Here is a 7,923-nt window from a genome sequence, read left to right on the forward strand (position 1 = left end):
TGCGCTCTCCCGATATGAACAACTTCTGAACGTCCCACCTTCCCCCTCCCTCCGTCCCTGCGTCCCAGTTACCCACCCACCCACTCACCCAAGGTCCAAACTCAGCAACCTGACTCACAGTGACTCACAGGTGATAAGTTTGGAATAATGAAATGGGTTTCATATATGGATCAAGGACCGCGAGGGGTCACATTGCAAAAAAAATGTCTACTTGAACATTTATTCTCATATTCGGTTTTGGACCCTAAATAAGCACACTGTTTTACTGTATTTTTACTTGATGAAAGTTTAAATATTCTTGAAATTAAACTATCTATCTCTTTATCTATCTATCTATCTATCTATCTATCTATATATCTATCTATATATCTATCTATCTATCTGCTGTATTCGCTTATCCAAACAGTTTGAATAACGTAGATTTGTGTAGATTTCTCTGAAAATAAGATAATAACTAAAAAATCTCAAACGAATTATCCTCACATCTGCTCAATACAGCTATAGAGAAAGATGCTGCACACACACAATAAGATCACATACTTTCACTGCTGAGCTGTAAATGACCTATTTAGTCACTTAATTGATTTTGTACGCATAACAATGCTCGGGCAGCTTAAAGCATTAGCTGCTCTATAATAGAGTCTTGAAGGATGCAGAGTCTGCCCAACAGTCTGCCTATAAATGCTTAGCAGCACTACATAATTGCACTGTTGATCATGCAAGTCTACACTGACTACTACAGTATAATATCTTTACAAGAAAACAAGCAGTCATGGTGATTTTAAATATCATACACTGAAGTCAGCACAAGAATGAATTTACTTTCACTGAAACATATTTAATCTGTATGTTCTGTCTGCGCTTTGCTTTGAGTTTGGGGATCAAAATATAATGTAAAAAAACTTAAACTTTTAGGATATTTTTTGACCAATTAAAACAATATACATATATGCATCCCAAAGTATCTTGTTAGTCCAAATTCTTTAAATTGCTCTTTTGTGAAAATATGTCAAACATGCATGGCAGTGGTGTGTTATAAGGCAACGGGATGGACAGCTAGTTTGCCTCTTAATATTTCATGGAACTGTGTGTGCGTGTGCCTGCATGTATGGAACACATTCACCTGAAGGAGTGTTTGCGTGTTGATCTATGCTTTAGTATTCAGCAGCATGAGATGTATTTGTATCTCCTTAACCCACTTACCTGGCACAAAAACTATATCTAACGTGGAGTTTATACATGACTCACACACACACACACACACACACTTGAGGGACATGCATCAACATACTTGCATAGGAGAGAAAATAAAGATAAAATAGAAAGATTCAAAGATAGTTTTCTTATTTCATGAGATTAGACATTTTTTCAATCATGTCCTATCTTATTTTGTGTTGTTCTGCTGCACACCCCATAAAACAGAATTCAGCTCTACAGTAGGTGTGATGTGGAGAATGGGACCTGTGTGCTGCACTGCCGCTGATCGTTCATGTACAAAGTGCCTCGCATGTTAGCAGCTGGCAGGTCAGGAGCCAAGAGGCTGAAGACGGGTGGAACTGCTCTGTCCTCAATTTTAAGCTCAATTAGTTTTGTCGTTGGGGAAGTCAAATCAGACGAGGTTGTTGTTGAGGATCGGAGGATGGAAACTGCAGTGATTAAATGTCTCTCATGGGTCATCAGCAACCACAAAAATAAACACAGAGAGAGAAAAGGAAGAGAAAGTGAAGGTACAGAGTGTAAAGAGAGGCTTTATAGGAAGGAATGATGCAGAGAGGTTGTGATGGGTGAAACTAGAGGCATATGGACAGCTAATAGAGAGATAGATACACAGCTGAGCATGACATGTTAAAAAGCTCCTGAAATGACATGATACGACGAGGAAGCGTCACCAGAAGAAGAAGGGAAGAAAACCAAGGATGCACTTTGGCTGCCTGATGTGCTTCGGGGTGACAGAGCCAGTGATTCTATTTGCAGATTTGTTTTTTTGCTGAGAAAAGCTGAGGAAGAGTCTCCACCCACCGGCGCGGACTGAGGAGGGACAGGGAGATTCTTTTCTTTTAACTGTTCCTTTCACACTGTGTTAATCTTTATTTTTTCTGACACAAATATTACATTTTTTCTTTCTTTTCTACCTTTTTTCCTGTTTCACCATCAACCTTAATAAGAGTGGATTCCTTCCCAATGGCACAGGAAGAGAAAAGCTTTATTTATATACATAATATTTGGGATTTCTTCCTCTCAGTCAGCTGCAGCCCATTTTTGCGAAACCCACATCTCAATTGTTTCAAAGCTTAAAGTCCTTCTGCTCAGCTCATTGGCTTCTTATCTGCAACTCTTTCTTTGTGATTAGTTTCCATTTAATTAGGGAGTTCAAACCCAATGATGGCTTCAGTTGCTTCACAAACCTCATCAAGGTAAAATCAAGGGTCTCAAATATGAATTGTAACAATTAAATTCAATACAAACACTAATCCTGGTCTCGTCATCCAGCAGCAGCTGAATGTATGTAATTCAAATCAGACCTGATATATAGAACAGCTTATACATACAATAAATATGTAAAAGTTTGAATAACCATATCAAAGGAGTCGTGAGATAATAAAACACTAATAAAAAACACGACACTATTGTAAGAATTAACACCATTACATTTGCATCAGGGGAAAGAGACAGAGCATCTGCAGCAATGCAGGAATTAGTCAGGTTCACAGGAGGAGACTATTGCCCTACAGTGTCAGTGTCAGCTGGTGACTTCAGGTGAGGTGACATCCCAGCACTGCTTACCCTCCAACACAGCAAGCGAACAGAGGAAAACACTCTCTTACCCTTCCTTCCCCATGCCCCCTCTCTTTTTTCATCCACTCTTTTCTTTCATTGCTACTTTCCTCTCTTTTTCTTGTCTTTGGTCCTTTCCCTCTCCCTTTGCGATCACGCAGCCTGACGCATTGTTAAATAACAGCAGGCATCTGGTGGGACAGCTCAGACAAAGCAGAAGGGCCTTGAGGGCCTGATGGAGACAGCAAAGGAAAAGGAAAAGGGCAAGTGTGGTTGCAACAGTGTTTGTCAGACAGGACTGTCCTGGCTCATCCACATCAACCAGCTGAATCTATTTGTGTATTATCTCTCCATTTCATCTCCTCCTCTATCACTTTATATGCCTGTCTCACTAAATCACTCATTTTCCTGACCTTACATTATATTTTGACGGCCATAAGAGAAAAAATATTTACTTTCAATCAAGTGCACTTTTAGTTGTTTTTTTCTTCCTCTCAACTGTCACAGTCTCACCTTGTTATGTGTCACTCATGCTGATGAGACGTCTGCCTTTTAAACAACCTGCAGTCTAATGTTGCAGCAAGGCTTCTCAGTATCTGTATTATTAATCAGGTTGTCTGTGTTACATTTTACATCAGCGTAACCTGTTGGTACTGTTTACCTCTTTTCTCCCATTAGTACATTTAAAGCTGCACCAATCAAAATGTAGTGCTGTTTAAAACCCAACTCTACAGTTCCCTTTATCTCTACTGATCTTTGAGCATCTTACAGCTCCTTGTGCTGTTCTGGTTCACTTTCACTTCTCTCCTTAGCATTGTTATGAGCCACAGCTGTTTTCAGTGTAAGAGCACTGGTAAAACAAACTGCACACTAAACGCCCATCACCAAACAGCAAACAGACGAAGTTGGCAACCAACTGGTGCAACACTGTTTCTTGGAAATGATATTTACATACAACTAATTTGCAACGGCAAACATGTTTTGAAGGAAGCTTAATACTGAGAGGATTGTTTCTTCTTTTCACATTATGAGGAAATAAATGAGGTGTTAATTAACTTATATGGCAAGTTAATACGAAATGCTGATAAAAACATATCGAAAAAATGTTGAATGAGTTTATTTGGTTTCCACCAAAATATCCAATCTTGCAAAACAGCATCTGCTTGTAGGCACTAAACATTTTTAGATGTGTTTTGGTTTAACACAGAAAAGGTCCACAGCGATTTGAGACACAATTTGTTTACTGACATTTAACTTGTGCCTTTTTCAGTTTCAATTGATACATTTATGTTAAGCATTAAATAACAAAATCAATTTTTGATGATAGAGATATGACTAAAATGGAAGTTCCTAACTGAGGACTGACCTCACCGTATTTCTTTCCTTACCATTTAACCCCATCTGGGAGCTTTCCTCCCATGATCCTCTTGTCTCTTCTGCTCTGTCTAATCCCACCACTCCACTGTTACCCTCCAACAACCCCTTTTTAGAAGCTCTGAGCGTCCCCTTTCCTCCCACAGCTCGTCCTGTTCTGCCAGTCACGCTACACTTGGTGACCCCGCTCGACCCTCCGGCAGTAACCCAGCTTCCCTCCTCATCCCCTCCACCCTTCCTCTCGCTGCTCCCTCCTCCTCTCTCTCTCACTCCAGCAGACACATTAACACCACAGAGAGATTACTTCCTATTTTCCATCCATCTAGTGTCCACTATATACAGTGTGTTTGGTCATGCTGTGGCCTGCTGCAGCCACAAGCATCTAATTAAAGTCCCTTCACTGCTCGAATCACAGTTATCTGATTAAAGCACCTTGCTGCTAATTAAACTGCCATTTCTCAGCGCCTTGTTTTTCCCACGAACCCTCCCGTTCTCTCACATATATACACACTACAAATCGAGCGCAGCAACTTTACACATATACATGTATATTGCCTTTACAATCATGCCCACAACTCCAATCTGCATGAATTTACTCTCTCTGTCCGTCTTGTTCTCTGAAGAACCAGCAGTGTCATTTTCACCGCAGCCCGAGGGGTCAAACAGAGCCACGCAGAGCTTACTCGTTATCTGGTCCACTCATGTTTGTCTGAGCCTCTTTTTGCCATCACAAATGATCTGCCCCTCATTGCTTCAAGTTATTCTTAATCAGTTTAAAATGTGTTAGGAACATTTTGTTAATAGCGGTTGAAATCCTCATTGGTTGCCTTCGGGCAAATGTCCTCCTGGAATATTTCATCTTTTTCTAATTATGACTTTTTAATATATCTGGTGACATTTTTGTCACAAACTGTTATGCATTAGAAGCATGTTGAATTGTAATCATAACGGATAAGATGCAGGTGTTTTGATGGCCTTCATATTCGACAAAGTATTTCTCTGGCCTTGTGTCTGATTATCTTTAGAGATTTTAGCCTCAAAGAGGAGACGCTGATACTGTGCATGTGGCCAAAACATTTATATCTACAGTGACTCTATATATTGCACCACTTATAATTTCATAAAGGGGAATTCAAGCCACATCAATTCAAATTGATGGTTTCCAAAGTGCTATAAATTCAGTGTTATTTTAACTTCAACATCAAGTAATCAGTAGTGGTTAAAATAGGTTTGCTTATAGAAAAAAATCAAATATGGCCTTACTTTGCTTCCATACCATGAACATGTTCACTGAGCGACAAGAATTGATGCCACAGACAAGTTCAATTAAAATCCAGACTATAAAGACAACAACTTTACTTAAAACACCTTAACGTGCAGAAATCAGACTACTGTGAGAAAATTCTGCAGTGTCTCTTTTGACCACTAAAGAGCAGCAGCAGGCACCCTGATCTGTCAGCAGGTAGCAGACTAGAGGACATATTTATTGCTCCTGCAGGGACTTTACAGAGCGACCCCTGGGCTCAGTTTAAAAGCATGTAAAGTGTTTGGAAAAACCTCTGCATTTGTCCCCTAAGCTCAGCGGCTCAGAGGGGAGGATGGATGGCATCCTGACTCAACTGCACAGCAGCTACACATTCTCTAATGCAGTAATGTAGTTCATAAATATTGACCAGAGAGCTGAAATGGCAGGTATAAATCCTAGAGGAATGTCCTGTGGAGAATAATGGCTGAGATGGAGGGCAATGGCAGACTACAAGAAACTGATCAAACTGCTGACATTCACCATGCTGCATCCAAGGTTTAGATACTTTGCAGATTACAATTTCATCGTCACAAAGCTGTAAACAGGGTTGTGTTTCTTTTTGGAGATATGTGGTTCTCACAGGACAACAACGCTATAATATGATGCACTGCTGTAGATTAAACTATCAAACAGTATATAGAGAAGTTTAAATGAGGAAAAACCTTAAACATCTATAGCAGTAAAAATGAATCATACACATTAATGCACCAGTGATATGAATCTATATATAATTAGATTTAATTGTCAGTTAGACACTGACACGGAGCAACTTTCTGCAAAAATTTTCTTTTGATACTTTCATTTTGCTGACTATACTTGCAAACTTTTACTCAAAGGACCTGTGTGCATGATAGTGGCATTTAGCATTGAGGCAAATATAAAATAATAATAACCAATAAATACAAGTTTGAATCGCAAATGAATGCTTGTCTGCCTCTGAGTGCCTTTATGTGTGTTTGCATGTATGCACATGTCCGTATGCATGTGGGTTTGTCTTGTGGAGAAGACTAAATGCTTATTGATCTCTGACTGCAATGAAGCGGTCTTTAATGTTGGGTCCTCTGTCAACCAACCAGAATGCAGAGGTCTTGTGTCTCTTGTTTTTTGACCGACCTTTATCATCCGTGTCTCCCTTTATCATACCAGTCTCCCTTTTTCTCTCCCACCCTGCTTGTATCCCTCCTCCCTCGCCCGTCCAGTTTCTTCTCCTCTGTCACGCTTCATGATCAGACCTGGAGACCAAAACACCAACTCTCTCTTTGGCTGCCTTTTCTCTCTTTTTCCCGACATTTTTTACTCTTGAGAAATGGGCCTGGTGGTGCAGTTATCTTCAAGGAGGTGGTTCACTGCTAAATTGGTGAAAATACACACATACACATTCTAATTATATTTAAGAGTCGTGCGTGTTGGAAGCTCACTCTACAATATAGAGTCTGCAGTGTGTGTTCAGACAGGTATAAATTGGGTGCACGCTGCTTAAATCCAGGACTATTTTAACCCACAGTCAACAAACTTGATGCCAGAGGAAAGTATGTCACCTTTGAACAACAAATACATTTTTTTCCTGCCATTTAAATTATTTTCGGGACCAGTTCAGAAGTTTACAGCTAAAGAATTCAAAGCCTCTTACTATTTGAAAATAGCTGCAGCCCTGGGTGGATTGATAGGCGTTTGAAGTAATTTAGCTTCATTTTGTTTTAGTGCTTACAGGTAACTGAACCTTTGGGTACCTTTGTCCTGCAGAGGACAAATATGGATCATGTCTTTGTGCTGCAAACACCAGCATTACTTGGGAATCAAGATATTGGTTTCAGTTTGAGACACACCCAATATGCAATATGATTATATATAATGCAATATGATTAATATGATTGCAATATGCAATATAAGCAATATGTGAAATGTTTATATTTAAAAACTATTTGGGGAAACTCTTTTTTTAACTGGAAATTCAAAATTTGGGATACCAGGAAAAATATACCAGAAGAAATACATAGAAAATGGTGGCAAATTAATACTCTCTAAGGCTGTAAATTACTTGATTAGCTAATAGATAATTCAGAAAAGCATTGTAAAACTCCAGAGAGCGTTCTCATAATTGACTTGTATGTAAAATAGAAAACAATGTCACAGAAAGTTATGGAAATTAAATTTGAATGATGTTTGGAAACCAAAGAAATGGGACACATGTAACACCACATCAGCCCTTCTAACCCACCCCACCCTCGTGTGGCCGCTCTCTTAATGGAAATTGATGCAGATGTCAAGTACCTCGTATTTTTTGTCATACAAGGGGGGGTGGGGGTACAATTCTGAGCTATAATTGCTGAACCCAACTCCAATTCAATGGCTGTCACTTGTCTGTAGGATTATGTTTCTGTTTAACTCTGTGTGTGTGTGTGTGTGTGTGTGTGTGTGTGTGTGCGTGCGTGCGTGCGTGCGTGCGTGCGTGCGTGCGTGCGTGCGTG

The sequence above is a fragment of the Anarrhichthys ocellatus genome, unplaced genomic scaffold (genome assembly GCF_004355925.1).
Source record: "Anarrhichthys ocellatus isolate YVR2014 unplaced genomic scaffold, GSC_Weel_1.0 scaffold27, whole genome shotgun sequence".
NCBI lineage: Eukaryota > Metazoa > Chordata > Actinopteri > Perciformes > Anarhichadidae > Anarrhichthys > Anarrhichthys ocellatus.